Source organism: Schistocerca americana, chromosome 5 (genome assembly GCF_021461395.2).
Source record: "Schistocerca americana isolate TAMUIC-IGC-003095 chromosome 5, iqSchAmer2.1, whole genome shotgun sequence".
NCBI lineage: Eukaryota > Metazoa > Arthropoda > Insecta > Orthoptera > Acrididae > Schistocerca > Schistocerca americana.
Window position 1 is genome coordinate 624,808,142 of NC_060123.1, and position 20,058 is coordinate 624,828,199.

Consider the following 20,058-nt stretch of genomic DNA (forward strand, 5'->3'; position numbering starts at 1 on the left):
TGATGTCTTGGATACGATAAATAAATAAATAAATCGGTAGTCCATGCTTCCCTTCACAGTACCACTGCTGTGGAGTACTGTTAACGGCAGCCTAGAGGTGGGAAATCTGGTGGTTCCACACCCTATAGTCCAGCTGCTAGTAGTTTCTGACCATTGGTGTGGGATGATACAGGGTATTGTAGAGAGTCCAGTACTTGCTCTCGGATATCAAATGCAGACGTGAAGGGGCTACGCTGTGCTTGGTGCACCATAGTGTTGTCCCTCACGCCGTTGTCAGATGTAGTTGATCGGAACCTAGACGAGAGTGTACCTGCCCTCACTTTTCCATGCAGTCGAACATTGGGCAAGTGAATATCCCTCAAAACAAGATGTTACACGAGACCAGCCGGCCAGACGGAGTCCATCACAACGAGACTCCTCACAAATTCTGTCAGCTGCTGACGACGTTGTCTCGCTCGAGTATTCAGCATCTCCCGTGTCCTTCATAGTGATCTCTTAATACCTGACACCCTTCACTTCAAACCTTTAACATATCAGAGCAGGCCCGGTAACAACACTAGTCACGAACAACACAAATGTAATCTGTTGGGCATTGTACCTGTCACAGATAATTGCAACTCAAATAATTGGTTGATTGGTTGGTTTGTTGGGGAAGGGGACCAAACAGCGTGGACGTCGGTCCAATTGGATTAAGTAAGGATGGTGAAGGAAATCAGCCGTGCCCTTTCAAAGGAACCATCCAGGCATTTGTCTGAAGCAATCTAGGGAAATCACTGGAAACCTAAATCAGGATGGCAGGACGTGGGTCTTTAATCCTTTACATATCTGGTGATGGTGTGTACATTACAAAGTAACACTGACATTTGATCATGTCTTCTAGAGGCTTCAACTTTTTTTGTCTGGCAATGTATTTTTTATTTGCTTTATTCGCTACAAAGAGAGAAATTCCTTCCGTTAAAAGTTTTAATGTTGACTTTTATGACGTTGCATTATGCGTTTCTCAGCTTAGTCATGAGAGCACTATCTCTTTCTTTTAACTCCTGTGAAACATTCACTTTCCATTCATCTGCGCCTATATTTTAATTAATCAACAAATCATCCTTTTATATTTTAACTTAGGCAACTGAAGACCTGTACTTTTATTGTATAAAACATTCATTTTTTCAACTGTTATGTTCAATTTTTACGCTTATGTGGCTGAAGAGTGGCAAATTGTATCCAAGTGAGAAAACGGGCGGAGGGAGAAAGGGGGAGTGGGAGAGAGAGAGAGAGAGAGAGAGAGAGAGAGAGAGAGAGAGAGAGAGGGTGGTGGTGGTGGTTAGTGTTTAACGTCCCGACGACAACGAGGTCATTAGAGACGGAGCGCAAGCTCGGGCTACGGAAGGATGAGGAAGGAAATCAGCCGTGCCCTTTCAAAGGAACCATCCCGGCATTTGCCTGAAACGATTTAGGGAAATCACGGAAAACCTAAATCAGGATGGCCGGAGACGAGATTGAACCGTCGTCCTCCCGAATGCGAGTCCAGTGTGCTAACCTAACCACTGCACCACCTCGCTCGGTAGAGAGAGAGAGAGAGAGAGAGACAGAGTAGATATGAAATGTTCAAATGTGTGCTTATGGGACTTAACTGCGAAGGTCATCAGTCTCTAAGCTTTTTTTTTTTTTTTTTTTTCTTTTTGTCATCAGTCTACTGACTGGTTTGATGCGGCCCGCCACAAATTCCTTTCCTGTGCTAACCTCTTCATCTCAGAGTAGCACTTGCAACCTACGTCCTCAATTATTTGCTTGACGTATTCCAATCTCTGTCTTCCTCTACAGTTTTTGCCCTCTACAGCTTCCTCTAGTACCATGGAAGTCATTCCCTCATGTCTTAGCAGATGTCCCATCATCCTGTCCCTTCTCCTTATCAGTGTTTTCCACATATTCCTTTCCTCTCCGATTCTGCGTAGAACCTCCTCATTCCTTACCTTATCAGTCCACTTAATTTTCAACATTCGTCTATAGCACCACATCTCAAATGTTTCGATTCTCTTCTGTTCTGGTTTTCCCACAGTCCATGTTTCACTACAATACAATGCTGTACTCCAGACGTACATCCTTAGAAATTTCTTCCTCAAATTAAGGCCCGTATTTGATATTAGTAGACTTCTCTTGGCCAGAAATGCCTTTTTTGCCATAGCGAGTCTGCTTTTGATGTCCTCATTGCTCCGTCCGTCGTTGGTTATTTTACTGCCTAGGTAGCAGAATTCCTTAACTCCGTTGACTTTGTGACCATCAATCCTGGTGTTACGTTTCTCGCTGTTCTCATTTCTACTACTTCTCATTATCTTCGTCTTTCTCCGATTTACTCTCAAACCATACTGTGTACTCATTAGACTGTTCATTCCGTTCAGCAGATCATTTAATTCTTCTTCACTTTCACTCAGGATAGCAATGTCATCAGCGAATCGTATCATTGATATCCTTTCACCTTGTATTTTAATTCCACTCTTGAACCTTTCTTTTGTTTCCATCATTGCTTCCTCGATGTACAGATTGAAGAGTAGAGGCGAAAGGCTACAGCCTTGTCTTACACCCTTCTTAATACGAGCACTTCGTTCTTGATCGTCCACTCTTATTATTCCTCTTGGTTGTTGTACATATTGTATATGACCCGTCTCTCCCTATAGCTTACCCCTACTTTTTTCAGAATCACGAACAGCTTGCACCATTTTATATTGTCGAACGCTTTTTCCAGGTCGACAAATCCTACGAAAGTGTCCTGATTTTTCTTTAGCCTTGCTTCCATTATTAGCCGTAACGTCAGAATTGCCTCTCTCGTCCCTTTACTTTTCCTAAAGCCAAACTGACAGTCACCTAGCGCATTCTCAATTTTCTTTTCCATTCTTCTGTATACTATTCTTGTAAGCAGCTTCGATGCATGAGCTGTTAAGCTGATTGTGCGATAATTCTCGCACTTGTCAGCTCTTGCCGTCTTCGGAATTGTGTGGATGATGCTTTTCCGAAATTCAGATGGTATATCGCCAGACTCATATATTCTACACACCAACGTGAATAGTCGTTTTGTTGCCACTTCCCCCACTTCTCTAAGCTTACCCACTACTTGACCTGAAATATCCTAAGGACAAACACACACACCCATGCTCGAGGGAGGACTCGAACCTCCGCCAGGATCAGCTGCGCAGTCCATGACTGAGTAAATGAAATGATGCAAGTAATGGAAAAGGGGGGATTCAATTAGTTACCTTCTACAGCGTAGGAAAAATTCACAGAAGTCATGCCAAAGTTAGTATAAAAAAAACACCAACAAAAATTAGGAGTTACATAACGTGCTGTCTACAGTAAAGATCATCGTATGTAAAAAAAAAAAAAAAAAAAAAAAAAAAAAGTCAAAACTAAAAGTTTTAACTTTATGACTACAATTTTTCGTTATCAAAAATAAGGGCTTGGAAATGTCATCTTTTTTCATTTTTTGAAGTTGCGGATGCTAATTATGTCACCGGTTCCGGAAAAATATTTTTGGGCTGTAACCAAATAAAACGGTGTGTATTAGTCTTTTCATACCATCATCCTGGCTCCAAACCAACCCTCTCCCTCCCTTTTTTCATTATTTAAATATTTTAATATTGTAGTTGTTTTGTAGTCAATTCAGCGTGATTATTTCCCTTTTTTTTGCGCACTTCTCCCATACATATATGTATTGCGCTCTCGCATCCTAAACTTTTCTTTACTCAAGAGATATCGGCACGACGTCAGTTCACTAGGTGCAGTTTTGAAGCACTTTCTAATAACAGTCAGCCTGATATGTTGTGATTATATTTCTGTGGAGGTTTTATTTTCGTTTGTGCCTTATGGCTTCGTTTTTGACTTATTTCCACATCATTACGTAACCATTAAGTGTAAAATTTGTTTGGAAGTTGGTGATTTGTTGTCAGACTTACTTCATACCAATATTTTAACATGTTTATAATGCCAACCATTTTTTGTGTCAATCACTGATCCATTTGAAAACGACGTTTTTAAAGACGTCGAAACCCATGTCATCGGGTTTTAATAAAAAATTTTACTGTTGCAGTTGATATGACTCTTTTCATCTGTAGCCTCACGTAGGCTGCATTCTGCAGTTGCTGCCTGTAGCCATGTCCGAGATTTTAAAATTTTAACCGATATTTAGTAACATTAAGGTTATTCATGACCGAGTTATAAAATGCTGCTCCGTTATAAGAAGCGCGAAAGCATAACGCACTACCTGTCTCACTAAAGATTATGTGAAAAATACACTCCTGGAAATGGAAAAAAGAACACATTGACACCGGTGTGTCAGGCCCACCATACTTGCTCCGGACACTGCGAGAGGGCTGTACAAGCAATGATCACACGCACGGCACAGCGGACACACCAGGAACCGCGGTGTTGGCCGTCGAATGGCGCTAGCTGCGCAGCATTTGTGCACCGCCGCCGTCAGTGTCAGCCAGTTTGCCGTGGCATACGGAGCTCCATCGCAGTCTTTAACACTGGTAGCATGCCGCGACAGCGTGGACGTGAACCGTATGTGCAGTTGACGGACTTTGAGCGAGGGCGTATAGTGGGCATGCGGGAGGCCGGGTGGACGTACCGCCGAATTGCTCAACACGTGGGGCGTGTAGGTCTCCACAGTACATCGATGTTGTCGCCAGTGGTCGGCGGAAGGTGCACGTGCCCGTCGACCTGGGACCGGACCGCAGCGACGCACGGATGCACGCCAAGACCGTAGGATCCTACGCAGTGCCGTAGGGGACCGCACCGCCACTTCCCAGCAAATTAGGGACACTGTTGCTCCTGGGGTATCGGCGAGGACCATTCGCAACCGTCTCCATGAAGCTGGGCTACGATCCCGCACACCGTTAGGCCGTCTTCCGCTCACTCCCCAACATCGTGCAGTCCGCCTACAATGGTGTCGCGACAGGCGTGAATGGAGGGACGAATGGAGACGTGTCGTCTTCAGCGATGAGAGTCGCTTCTGCCTTGGTGCCAATGATGGTCGTATGCGTGTTTGGCGCCGTGCAGGTGAGCGCCACAATCAGGACTGCATACGACCGAGGCACACAGGGCCAACACCCGGCATCATGGTGTGGGGAGCGATCTCCTACACTGGCCGTACACCACTGGTGATCGTCGAGGGGACACTGAACAGTGCACGGTACATCCAAACCGTCATCGAACCCATCGTTCTACCATTCGTAGACCGGCAAGGGAACTTGCTGTTCCAACAGGACAATGCACGTCCGCATGTATCCCGTGCCACCCAACGTGCTCTAGAAGGTGTAAGTCAACTACCCTGGCCAGCAAGATCTCCGGATCTGTCCTCCATTGAGCATGTTTGGGACTGGATGAAGCGTCGTCTCACGCGGTCTGCACGTCCAGCACGAACGCTGGTCCAACTGAGGCGCCAGGTGGAAATGGCATGGCAAGCCGTTCCACAGGACTACATCCAGCATCTCTACGATCGTCTCCATGGGAGAATAGCAGCCTGCATTGCTGCGAAAGGTGGATATACACTGTACTAGTGCCGACATTGTGCATGCTCTGTTGCCTGTGTCTATGTGCCTGTGGTTCTGTCAGTGTGATCATGTGATGTATCTGACCCCAGGAATGTGTCAATAAAGTTTCCCCTTCCTGGGACAATGAATTCACGGTGTTCTTATTTCAATTTCCAGGAGTGTATTTCTCACGTTGATCCAGACAACTTCAGGAACTGTAATAGGACGTATACTTCGAAATCTGAAAGAAAGCAGAAAGAAATTTAACATCATTGAGATCGTTTGTCATTTTTACGTCGCACTCGTTTGACTCGGGCCTTTCTCAGAGTGATTAATTATTACCGTTATAGATCTTTCCTGAATAAGGAACTTGACGCGAGGTCCACGCAACAGCTGCTCTTTGATACGGAGTGATCTTTTCTAGTTTCGCGCACAGTTGTAACATCTCTGGACAGAATATATGCTATCGACTGTCATTCCTATGAAGTAAGTGAGTGATTGCTCATTATAAAATTGTGCCTAAATTTCAATTTTGTCTCTTAGAAATTAAGAGGATGCAGTGAAGTGATTATGTTACTGTACATTCGTGTACAAGAAGCAAGGTGTCTAAACAAGATTTTGGGCATATGACTGCTCGGAGAGGTGCACTTTAATTTCTTGTATAGTTAATCCACTAAGCTCTTGTATCAACCCAGGTACTGAGGCAAGTATTTTTTAATTGAAGCATATACTTTCTTAGCGGCATTCCAAAGCTCTCGAAAGGCTCGTACAGAGGAATAACGCTTTGAAATATTGCCATTGAAACATATCGCATAAGTATGGGAGAAGCGTAGTACAATTGAAAAACTGGAATTGTCTATTGCTGTGTAAGCACCACCAGGCATGGCTGTCATGGCAGGCGCTTCTGGTACATACCAAGAAAATAGGACCACTCTACTAACATAAAACGTGTTTTCTCTCAGACCTATTTACTCGTATACGACATAAATACAGTATCAGCTAAGATTTTTGTGAATACCACTCTGTACTAACGTTTGCCATATTCGAAGTGGCTTAGGAGAACTGTTTCAGTTGCTAGTTGTTCGGGATTCTTCCATTTAATGGCCTGAAACGTTGGGTTTAATGTATAAAAGTCCAACCTCCTCCTCCTGAGCGCTCACTTCCTATATGCAGTTCTGCTGTTGTTATTTCTGTGAACCCTCTACAGATTGAAACCTAGTTTAAAAATCTGTGATTATAGTGAGGCATCCAGCACATAAGTCTTACTGAGGTCGTAATTTTTCCTGTGGCTGCCTATTTTCACGTACGTCCTGTATTGATCAAAGTCCCGCATGTAACAACTTCAAGCAATAATCCACCACAACCGAGGAATAATTATTTTTACGTGCACGCAAAACATACTCTAAGCTATAAGAAAACTTGTACTGCAGTCTAGTTGAAATATAAACCATGACACAGTCGTCCAAACACTTTCGCAACGTAGTCCACCTCCTTAGATGAGCGGTCAGCGCGCCTGATTGCTATGCAGCGGACACGGGTCCGAATCCCGGCCGGGTTTTATATGATCTCCGCTCGAGAACTGTGTGTTGTGTTGTTTTCATCATTATTTCATCATCATCAACACGCAATTCGCCCAGCTTGTCGTCAAATGAACAAAATTGCAAGTCGGCGGCCGAACATCCCTGGTGGGGACTCCTGGCCGTCAATGCCACACGATCATTTCATTTTATTCCTCATGACATAAAAGAAAAACAGTTAATCGTTTAACAAACAAATCTTGCCCATATCGTTAAACCACAATTACAAACAATGCGCTTCGTAGCATCTAATTATCTTTCCTTAAGCTAGATTCGGTTAAGGTTACATTCAATCAATGGTTTCGGCTTGGTACAAAGTATAACGTCAGTCAAGCAGGGACACAGTGCAAAGACTGACTCCAGTTACGATCGTATGTTGCTCTTCATTCTGCATTCGGTATGTGTGTAGCACCGACTACTCCTTGACGACTGTTTCGTTCCTCCACTGCAGCCACGAAGGTCAGTTGGGTATTGTGTTCCCCAACACGTGATGCTGCGTGGCGGATCCTACACTTTTTAAAGCTGACATGAAACACATTTTTCTCAGACGTTAATAAAAGGTATGCAATAAAATGGAGCAGCTACAGCCGTCCTTATGATGTCATATATTGTACTGCTATAAGTTTCGGTGCTTCATTGCACCATCTTAAGGCCGTAGATTACACTAAGGGTCTGAACACCATCCATATACACGATGCATCAGTGGCGAACATTTGTAACTGGTTTTCACAGACGTTGTCCAACCATCAACTGTCAGCTAAGGCCTGAAGATGGCGCAAAAAAATGTGTGTGAAATCTTATGGGACTTAACTGCTAAGTTCACCAGTCCCTAAGCTTACACACTACTTAATCTAAAATATCCTAAGGACAAACACACAGACCCATACCCGAGAGAGGACTCGAACCTCCGCCGGGACCAGCCGCACAGTCCATGACTGCAGCACCTTAAACCGCACGGCTAATCCCGCGCGGCTAAGATGGCGCACTGAAGCACCGTAAATGGCAGCCATACAACAAATGATATCCTAAGGACGGCTGTAGGTGTTCAATTTTATTACATAAGTGAACGGCCGAAGACCCTCAGACCTCCAATCACAGGTATGGACATACAAAAATTAATAAAAGGATTTTTTTCCACCTGCTGCCCCTCTTCATGACCCAGCAAACATTTTCAAGGCATCAACCAAGTGACAGTGCTTAAAAGAGGGAAATAAAAGGGCGTTCACGGTATACACAGGGTGCCCCAGAGGAATACTCAGTGTTCAGGGATGTGAGAGGAACGACGATTCGAAGCAACGAAAGTGTCTCAAACATGGGCTCTAAAGTGCATACCTGAAAAGCTATGAGTGCTTGTATGTCTACGCTACTTTGAAACACATCTCTTCTACCGAACAAGTACTCATAGATCTTACGGTATGCATTTTAGAGGCCATATTTGCTAGATTTTGTTGCTTCGAGTCGGTTTTCCTCTCATATCCCTGAACTCTGAGCATTCCTTCTGGGGCACCCTCTATAGCTGGACTGTTGCAGGGTAAGTCCTCGTGTTCAAGCGAAAAGATTTTGTAGAGACAGCTGCATTATCGTCACGCAGTTTTCCACATAATCCTTCCCCATGGCTGCGTACTTGTCAGGGGTGAAATAGACGGCGCCTGTAGATTCTCCACATTGAAAAAGTACCCTATCCACGGGAATAGGAATCTTATGATTATCTGACTTACTTAATGGTTATTTGACTTACCTTTACCGAGATACGCTCGTTTGTCAAACATCTGTAATTACAGATACTATTCGACGTTGCAATTAAACGGAATACACAAGTAATTGAACTAAACATTTACTCACAGAGATTTGATGAATATCCGTCACAATAGACGGCTACAAGATAAGGAAGGGGCATTTCCACCCCCGTCCCCCTGGAATCTGGAGTACATATTTTATTCATTACCGAATTCTCGTACATCACTAGAAGAGATTTCCTGTGACTCCGCTGAACTTCTCGTTTACGCTATTTCAGCGTTATGTTGCATGTCATCGTGAGACAGTGCTATGGTTTTAGCAACTTCTGCATCAAATGACAATTCTGGCTCTTGGTGCAACTCTGCTACTGATCCCAGCCAATGCTGCAGCATAACACAGGGATGTTGCAGGGAATCCATTACTTTTTCTCTGAGGCAGAAGCAGGTGCGATGGTGTTACGATTTGGTAGCTACATAGTACGGCGATCCTCCATTATGGAGAGACAACTTGATTGACCAGAACGTTGACGACGATTGTGCCTGCCCTCAGCATCCCATGCATGCCAACATCGGACCACTGTCACATCAGAATGCCCAACATATCTGGAAATAACACTATTCGACCAGCCACCCAATGGAGACCCACAATGAGTCCCCTACCAAAGTCTGTCAGATGCTGATAACGCTGTGTCTAATGAGTACGTGGCAGCTCCATGTTGTGCACAGTGATCACTCAACATCCGAAGCTGTTCACGCCGGTTTTATACCCCACCAGGCCTGCTAACAGCGCTAAACAGAAGCATCACTAATGAATACTGGTAGCCGTTTCACCTGTCACAGAGAACAGAAACTCTAACGCCGATGGAGTGCACGTGTAGGTATTTACATTGTCATCCGACCGTGTGTTCTGAGTGTCCACTTATTTTGTGTGGTAGCGTATAAACGCACACATCACTGTTGTTGACTGATACTACGTTACGGTTTCAAGTCTGTTCACTGCTCTGCATTGAGTGCATAACACACGGTTCAAATGGCTCTAAGCGCTTAACATCTGAGGTCATCAGTTCCCTAGACTTAGAACTACTTAAACCTAACTAACCTAAGGACATCACACACATCCATGCCCGAGGCAGGGTTCGAGATTGCGACCTTAGCAGCAGCGCGGTTCCGGACTGAAGCGCCTAGAAACCCTCGGCCACAGCGGCCGGCCATGTTGTTATTAAGTGATACAGTGGTAACGTACAGTGTGTTTGATGATCTTGCGTTTTCGAATAAGAATGATTCGTCTTCGTAAACTCATACTGGTGTAATAACACATTCTGTCTCATTTATTATTACTCGCTTTACTTACATTCATGGGGGTTGTTGTTGTTGTGGTCTTCAGTCCTGAGACTGGTTTGATGCAGCTCTCGATGCTACTCTATCCTGTGCAAGCTTCTTCATTTCCCAGTGCCTACTGCAACCTACATCCTTTTGAATCTGCTTAGTGTATTCATCTCTTGGTCTCCCTCTACGATTTTTACCCTCCACACTGCCATCCAATACTAAATTGGTGATCCCTCGATGCCTCAGAACATGTCCTACCAACTGATCCCTTCTTCTAGTCAGGTTGTGCCAAAAACTTCTCTTCTCCCCCATCCTATTCAATACCTCCTCATTACTTATGTGACCTACCCATCTAATCTTCAGCATTCTTCTGTAGCACCAAATTTCGAAAGCTTCTATTCTCAGCCGGCCGAAGTGGCCGTGCGGTTAAAGGCGCTGCAGTCTGGAACCGCAAGACCGCTACGGTCGCAGGTTCGAATCCTGCCTCGGGCATGGATGTTTGTGATGTCCTTAGGTTGGTTAGGTTTAACTAGTTCTAAGTTCTAGGGGACTAATGACCTCAGCAGTTGAGTCCCATAGTGCTCAGAGCCATTTGAACCATTTTTTCTTCTATTGTCTTCTTGTCCAAACTATTTATCGTCCATGTTTCACTTCCATACGTAGCCACACTCCATACAAATACTTTCAGAAATGACTTCCTGATACTTAAATCTATATTCGATGTTAACAAAAATGGTTCAAATGGCTCTGAGCACTATGGGACTTAACATCTATGGTCATCAGCCCCCTAGAACTTAGAACTACTTAAACCTAACTAACCTAAGGACAGCACACAACACCCAGTCATCACGAGGCAGAGAAAATCCCTGACCCCGCCGAGAATCGAACCCGGGAACCCGGGCGTCGGAAGCGAGAACGCTACCGCACGACAACGAGCTGCGGCCTCGATGTTAACAAATTTCTCTTCTTCAGAAACGCTTTCCCTACCATTGCCAGTCTACATTTTATATCCCCTCTACTTCGACCATCCCCAAGTTATTTTGCTCCCCAAATAGCAAAACTCCTTTACTACTTTAAGTGTCTCATTTCCTAATCTAATTCCCTCAGCATCACCCGACTTTATTCGACTACGTTATCCTCGTTTTGCTTTTGTTCATAATCGTCTTATATCCTCCTTTCAAAACACTATCCATTCCGTTCAACTACTCTTCCAAGTCCTTTGCTGTCTCTGACAGAATTACAATGACATCGGCAAACCTCAAAGTTTTTATTACTTCTCCATGGATTTTAATACCTACTCCGAATTTTTCTGTTGTTTCCTTCACTACTTGCTCAATATAAAGATTGAATAACATCGGGGATAGGTTACAACACTGTCTCACTCCTTTCCCAACCAATGCTTCCCTTTCATTTCAATCGACTCTTATAACTGCCATATGGTTTCTGTACAAATTGTAAATAGCCTTTCGCTCCTTGTATTTTACCCCTGCCACCTTCAGAATTTGAAAGAGAGTATTCCAGTCAACATTGTCAAACGCTTTCTCTAAGTCTACAAATGCTAGATACGCAGGTTTGCCTTTCCTTAATCTAGCTTCTAAGATAAGTCGTAGGGTCAGTATTGCCTCACGTGTTCCAATATTTCTACGGAATCCAAACTGATCTTCCACGAGGTCGGCTTATACTAGTTTTTCCATTCGTCTGTAAAGAATTCGCGTTAGTATTTTGCAGCTGTGGCTTATTAAACTGATTGTTCGGTAATTTTCACATCTGTCAGCACCTGCTTTCTTTGGGGTCGGAATTATTATGTTCTTCTTGAAGTCTGAGGGTATTTTGCCTGTCTCATGCATCTTGCTCACCAGATGGTAGAGTTTCGTCAGGACTGGCTCTCCCAAGGCCGTCAGTAGTTCTAATGGAATGTTGTCTACTCCCGGGGCCTTGTTTCGACTCAGATCCTTCAGTGCTCTGTCAAACTCTTCACGCAGTATCATATCTTCCATTTCATCTTCATCTACGTCCTCTTCCATTTCCATAATATTGTCCTCAAGTAAATCGCCCTTGTATAGACCCTCTATATACTCCTTCCACCTTTCTGCTTTCCCTTCTTTGCTTAGAACTGGGTCTCCATCTGAGCTCTTGATATTCATACAAGTGGTTCTCTTTTCTCCAAAGGTCTCTTTAATTTTCCTGTAGGCAGTATCTATCTTACCCCTAGTTAGATAAGCCTCTACATCCTTACATTTGTCCTCTAGCCATCCCTGCTTAGCCATTTTGCACTTCCTGTCGATCTCATATTTGAGACGTTTGTACTCCATTTTGCCTGCTTCATTTACTGAATTTTTATATATTTTCGCCTTTCATCAATTCAATATTTCTTCTGTTACCCAAGGAGTTCTACTAGCCCTTGTCTTTTTACCTACTTGATCCTCTGCTGCCTTCACTACTTCATCCCTCAAAGCTACCCATTCTTCTTCTACTGCATTTCTTTCCCCCATTCCTGTCAATTGTTCCGTTATACTCTCCCTGAAACTCTGTATAACCTCTGGTTTAGTCAGTTTATCCAGGTACCATCTCCTTAAATTCCCACCTTTTTGCAGTTTCTTCAGTTTTAATCTACAGTTCATAACCAATAGATTGTGGTCAGAGTCCACATCTTCCCCTGGAAATGTCTTACAATTTAAAACCTGGTTCCTAAATCTCTGTCTTACCATTATATAATCTATCTGAAACCTGTCAGTATCTCCAGGGTTCTTCCATGTATACACCCTTCTTTCATGATTCTTCAACCAAGTGTTAGCTATGATTAAGTTGTGCTCTGTGCAAAATTCTACCAAGCGGTTTTTCTCTTTCATTTCTTAACCCCAATCCATATTCACCTACTACGTTTTCTTCTCTCCCTTTTCCTACTACCGAATTCCAGTCACCCATCACTATTAAATTTTCGTCTCCCTTCACTACATGAGTAATTTCTTTGATTTCATCATACATTTCTTCAATTACTTCGTCATCTGCAGAGCTAGTTGGCATATAAACTTGTACTAATGTAGTAGGCGTGGGCTTCGTGTCTATCTTGGCCACAATAATGCGTTCACTATGCTGTTTGTAGTAGCTTACCCACACTCCTATTTTCCTATTCATTATTAAAGCTACTCCTGCATTACCCCTATTTGATTTTGTATTTATGATCCTGTATTCGCCTGACCAAAAGTCTTGTTCCTCCTGCCACCGAACTTCACTAATTCCCACTATATCTAACTTTAACCTATCCATTTCCCTTTTTAAATTTTGTAACCTACCTGCCCGATTAAGGGATCTGACATTCCACGCTCCGATCCGTAGAACGCCAGTTTTCTTTCTCCTGATAACAACGTCCTCTTGAGTAGTCCCCGCCCGGAGATCCGAATGGGGGACTATTTTACCTCCGGAATATTTTACCCAAGAGGACGCCATCATCATTTAACCATAAAGTAAAGCTGCATGTCCTCGGGAAAAATTACGGCCGTAGTTTCCCCTTGCTTTCAGCCGTTCGCAGTACCAGCACAGCAAGGCCGTTTTGGTTAGTGTTACAAGGCCAGATCAGTCAATCATCCAGACTGTTGCCCCTGCAACTACTGAAAAAGCTGCTGCCCCTCTTCAGGAACCGCGTGTTTGTCTGGCCTCTCAACAAATACCCCTCCGTTGTGGTTGCACCTACGGTACGGCTATCTGTATCGCTGAGGCACTTAAGCCTCCCCACCAACGGCAAGGTCCATGGTTCACGGGGTAATCCTTATGTTACCATCGATGTATAAAATCCAAAACTTTTCCAGTTTCGCACACAACCATGTGTTATATCGATGACAGCGTGTCTTCATCCAATCTTATGATCAGACACTACGTATATTTTATTAACTTGTATATATTTGCTTTCATTTATCTCTTGTTAAATTTTCCGGTGTGCGTTACACCATTTTCCTCTTTAGGTAAGATTTCCTATACTATTTCGAATCTGAAGATGGTTAATTTCTTAGGCGAAACTAGTAATCAATGGTTCTTAAAATATTGCGATCCGTGCTGTTAAAAGAATTTGTATAAAAATCTTTAACATTTTCGTAGATCGTTTGTCTTCCACACTGACCATGTCAGGGAATAACATTAGAAACAGACTGTCCACATTGTTTCAGAGGACGGCATGGATACTACGCAGAAGCAAGAAAAGAACAGTTTCGGATGCAATCGAGCAAATTGAAATATCCACGCACGCTAATAGAGAGTTGGACAATATTTTGAACGTAGAGACAGAATTACGTAGCATAAGGTTTCTATAGAATTTCAGCCAAGTATCAAGTGAAGTAGAGTGTAAGTGCAACAAAAACGTGCCCAGGTACGAGCATTGTACAATGAAGTATGTATTGTCATGGTACGACTTATAAATTAGACATGCTTGTGAAAGTTTTTAAATTTAAGTGTTTAAAAATTTTTTAAAGTTCCGATTTCAGTTATGCAGAATAACGTTCTTTATGAAACAGCGTAAAACTGAACATATTTGCGTACGCAGTATGAGTCGTATATGTCAATAATATTAAGCTAGCCGACGAAAGACATGTAATAATTACACACCATGTTGTCTGCAAATATCAGTGAGTCGATCAGTTGGCCGGCGGTGACAGCTGTCGGTAGTCGTTTGAAATGCTATTTATTGGCGATTGGTCAGCGTCACATTAACCTGTGGAAAGCAATGTTCTGTGCAGTATATCACCAGTTTTATATTTGCGTACGTACGCCACTGCGATATTAGTGGCATTCAAATGGTTGACGAATATTGAACGTTGTTGTCGTTCGGGTCTACTAACGCCAACAGTTGTGTGTGAAAATGTCAGACGTAAATTACGTACACCTCTACGGGATGACTGTATAAAATTACGACGATATGGTTCCTTGTAGTTACTTTTGTTGTGTTCCTTAGTCTGAGCACTGGTTCGGTCCACCTGTCCTGTGCAAGCCCCTTCATTTCTTGAGTAACTACAGCGGAACACGTTTATTTCAAGGTGTTAAGTGTTTCATGCCAAGGCCTCCCTCTACATTTTTACCATCTACACATCCCTCCATTACCAAACCCACTATTCCTTGTACGCCTCGGATGTGTTCCATCAACCGATCCCTCCTTTTAGCCAAGTTGTGCCATAACTTTCTCTTTTCTCCAATCTGATTTAGTGATGATGGTGACTTCAGCCTACCCTCGATATGTTGGCGAAAATACGTGTTTAAAGTCGTTAGTAGGCATAAAATGTCATCAGAAATCGTGTTGAATGCGTTCTCAGAAAATTATTTATTTTGAACAACTAGTTGAGAAGCCTACCAGAAGTACAAATTGTTGCAAACGTATGTTTGATCTCGTAACAACAAATAATCCTGAACAAATAGGGAGCATCATGGTGGATATAGCGATCAGTTACCACAGGGTTGTTGCAGTGAGACTGAATACCTTAACATCCAAACCCACCAAAAGTTAACGCAAAATACACCTATATATAAAAACATATAAAAATTCACTTGATGCCTTCCTAAGAGACAGTCACCACTCCTTCGAATCTCAATATGTTAGCGTAAACTAGATGTGGTTTAAATTCAAAGGCATAGGATCTACGGCAGTTGACAGATACATACCAAATAAATTAATTAGAGATAGTACTGATCCCTCATGGTACACAAAACAGGTTAGAACACTTTTGCAGAAGAACGAAGAAAGAATGCCAAATTTAAAAGAACGCAGATTCTTCGAGACTGACGAAGTTTCACAGAAAACCCAAAGAGATTCTGGTCGTGTGTAAAGTACACCAAGACGCAGACGTAATCAAATCGTTCACCGCGTAACATTAATGGTGATGTTAACTGATGATAGTGTCACTAAAGCAGGGTTATTAAACAGAGTTTTCTGGAATTCCTTCACCAAAGAAGACAAAGTAAATATTCCAAAATTCGAAGCAAGAACATCTGTCAAGTTAAATAACTCGAAGTAACGAAGCACCTTAAATCACTTAATAAAGGCAACGCGTCTGGTACATACTGTGTACCAGCCAGGATCCTTTCAGAATATGCTGATACCGTAGTTCCATTCTTAGCTGTCATACACAATCGCTCCCTCGTTGGAAGATCCGAACCTGAAGATTGGGAAGTTGTACAAGTCACACCCATACCAAGAAAAAAAAAAGAGTAATCCTATGGATTACAGACCCATATCGCTAAAGTCGATTTGCAGTAGCATTTTGGAACATACACTATGTCTGAACATAAAGGATTACCTCGAAGAAAACGATATATTGACAAACAGCCAACACGGATTCAGAGAATTTGGTTCTTGCGAAACACAACTGGCTCTTTATTCTCACGAAGTAATGATGCTATCGACAGAGGAAGTCAAACAGATTATTTATTTTTAGACGTTCAGAAGGCTTTTTATACCGTTCCTCACAGGCGAATTCTACTCAAAATGCGTGCCTATGGAATATCGTCTAAGTTGTGCGACTGGATTCGTGATTTTCTGTGAGAAAGGGCATAGTTCGTACTAAGTAATGGAGAGTCATAGAGTAAAAGGAACTGATATCTAGTGTTCCCCAAGGAAGTGTTATAAGTACCTCTGCCGTTCCTAATCTATGTAAACGATGCAAGAAACAATCTAAGCAGCCCTCGTAGATTGTTTGCAGATGATATTGTCTTTTACCGTCTTGTAAAGTCCTCACATCTTTAAAACCATTTGTAAAATGATTTAGACAAAATACCAGTATTGTATGAAAAGTGGCAATTGACTGTAAATAAAGAAAGTATGAAGTGATCTACACGAGCACTAAAAGAAATCCGGTAGGTTTCGGCTACGCGATAAGTCACAAAAATCTAAAGGCTTTAAATTCAACTAAATACTTAGAGATTACAATTACTAATAACTTAAACTGGAACGATCACATAGACAATGTTGTGGGGAAAACAACCAAAGACTACGATTTATTGGCAGAACATTTAGAAAATGTAACAGGTCAACTAAAGAGACTTCTTACGCTACGCTTGGCCGGCCTCTTCTAGAGGTATTGCTGTGCGGCGTGGGATCCGCAACAGATAAGATTGACGGATGACATCAAAAAAGACCGAAGAAGTGCGTCTCGTTTTGTATAATCACAAAGTAGGTGAGAGAGAGAGGCCACAGATATGTCAGCGAAATTGCAGTTGCAATCATTAAAACAAAATCGTTTGTCGTTGCTGTAGGAACTTCTCATAAAATTTCAATCAGCAGTTTTCTCCTCAGAGTGTGAAAATATTTTGTTGGTGCCCACCTACACAGGGAAATCATATCATGCACGGAAAGTGTCCGTTTTTCCTGCACGCTTTTCGAGGGAACGGTAGAGAAATAGCTTGAAGGTGGTTCGAAGAAACCAGTCCCAGGTGCTTAATTGTGGATTGCAGAGTAATCATGTGGATGTCGAGTCTCCTCATTGCTTACTCGCTGTGCTCACCTAGTTTTCGGCATTCTTCTACAGCATCACAATTCAAAAGCTTTTATTCTTATCTTGCCTGGATTGATTTTCGAGCACTATTCGCTTCCGTACAAAGCTACACTCCAGATGGAAACCTTCAGGAATGACATCCTAATACCTAACTTTGTATTAGACTAGGGACCCGCCCCGGTTTCACACGAGCTGCGCTAACCAGCTATGACCAGTCGGCTTTTCTGGCGTCGCGGAAATAAATTATGATACGTACAAAAAACCTTCCTCGTGAATCATTCACTCAGATAGGGAAAACCATTCTAAAATCTTCACGGTATTTCCTGAGTTAGCCGAAACATACGGACAGAAACCGTGACGGAGGACTTTAATTCATAGTTTATATTGACTTAGGGCCAATGGCCTTTTCGCTATGGTAACACCGATTCCCGAAGTAAAACGTTGCCAGGTTTGGCTAGCACTTGGATGGGTGACCATCCTAGTCTGCCGAGCGCTGTTGGCAAGCGGGGTTCAGTCAGACCTTTTGAGGCCAATTTAGAAGCTACCAACTAGAGAAGTACAGGCTCCCGTCACGAAACCTGACAACGGCCTGGAGAGCTGATCACGTGCCCCTCCTTGTCCGCATCCAGTGACGGCTTTCGGCTGAGGATGACACGGCGGACGTTGGTACCCTTGCGCTTTCAGAGGCCTGTTCGATCGGAGTATAAGTTTTAGTTTTGTACAAGAATAAAAGTTCAGGGAGAACATGTAAAAACTTTGAGGTTTGTCGATGACATTTTAATTCTATGAGACAGCAAAGGACTTCGAAGAGCAGTTGAACGGAAAAGAAAGAGGCTTGAAAGTAGGATATAAAATGAACATCAAAAAAAGCAAAATGAAGATAAATGGAATGTAGCCGAATTAAATCAGCTGATGCTAAAGGAATCAGATTAGGAAGCGAGACACTCAGAGTGGTAGATGAGTTTTGCTATTTGGGAAGCAAAATAACTGATGACGGACGAAGTAGAGAGGATATAAAATGTAGACTGGCAATGGCGAGAAAAGCACTTCAAAAGAAGAGAAATTTGTTAACATCGAATATAGATTTATGTGCCAGAAAGTGTTTTTTGAGAGTATTTGTGTGGAGTGTAGCCATGTATGGAAGTGAAACATGGACGATAAATAGTTTAGACAAGAAGAGAACAGAAGCTTTCGACATGTGGTATTATAGAATAATGCTGAAAATTTGGTGGATAGATCACATAACCAATGAAGAAGAACTGAACAGAATTGGGGAGACAAGAAATTTGTGGCACAACTTGACTAAAAGAAGGGATCGGTTGACAGGACACATTGTGAGACATCAAGAGATTGCCAATTTAGTATTGGAGGGAGGTGTCGGAGGTAAAAATCGTAGAGGGAGACCAAGAGATGAATACGGTAAGCAGATTTTGAAATGAAAATGGAATGATCGTATGGCATTATTGGCCCGACGTGTTGCAAGTCCTTTGTAGGTGACGCCACATCGGCGACTTGCGAGTCAATGATGATGAAAGACACAGAACACCCAGTCTCCTGCCGGGAATCGAACCAGGGCCTCCTGCGTGGTAGGCGGTAACGCTACCGCTACGCTACGGAAGCGGACAGCAGATTTTGAAAGATGTAGGCTGCAGTAGATATTCGAAGATGATGAGGCTTGCAAAGGATAGAGTAGCATGGAGAGCTGCGTCAAACCAATCTTCGGACTGAAGACCACAACAGCAGATACAACTGTAGACAGCAGAAGCAGATGTGCCTAGATCCTGGTAATGATAATTTTGTGTGGCTCAGTGGCCTGATTCAAGTCTTCCATTGAACGCTACTTCGGCTACTTCCATACTCCTAATCTACCCCAGTTATCCAACGAGAGGAGGTTACCTAAAGTTTTAACGCCGAATCCGAACCAGGTGTCTTTTCTGGCTGATCTCCACATCATTTAGGTGAATGGTTAAAATTCAGACTGGAAGATCCGTGGTCCGACCGGCATTTGGTCCAAAGACTTTTCGGGTTCCAGTCATGGATTTTTTCGTGAGTCACCAGGCCCGCTTCAGATCGCGGCCAAACTTCGCTATTCTCTCGAGATGCGGCAGCTGTTTTATTTACTACATTTCCCGGCTGATTCCCATCCTAGCCACCAGAAGTCAGTCCATATCACAATCAAATATGAAAAAGATAACAATAGATATGTTAAACACGTATCATTACTTAGCTCTAGTAAAATATAGACACAAAACTCCTTTGTGAATCAGCCTGTTGATTAATAAAAACTGTACGAAAAGCCCTACAATACTTCCTTAGATTATCTCGAACACACAGACAGGAACCCTGGAGGTGGATTTTAATTTGTAATACCTATAGAGAGATGTTAACAATCTTTCTTTTTCAGAAATGCTTTTCTTCATCTGTACGT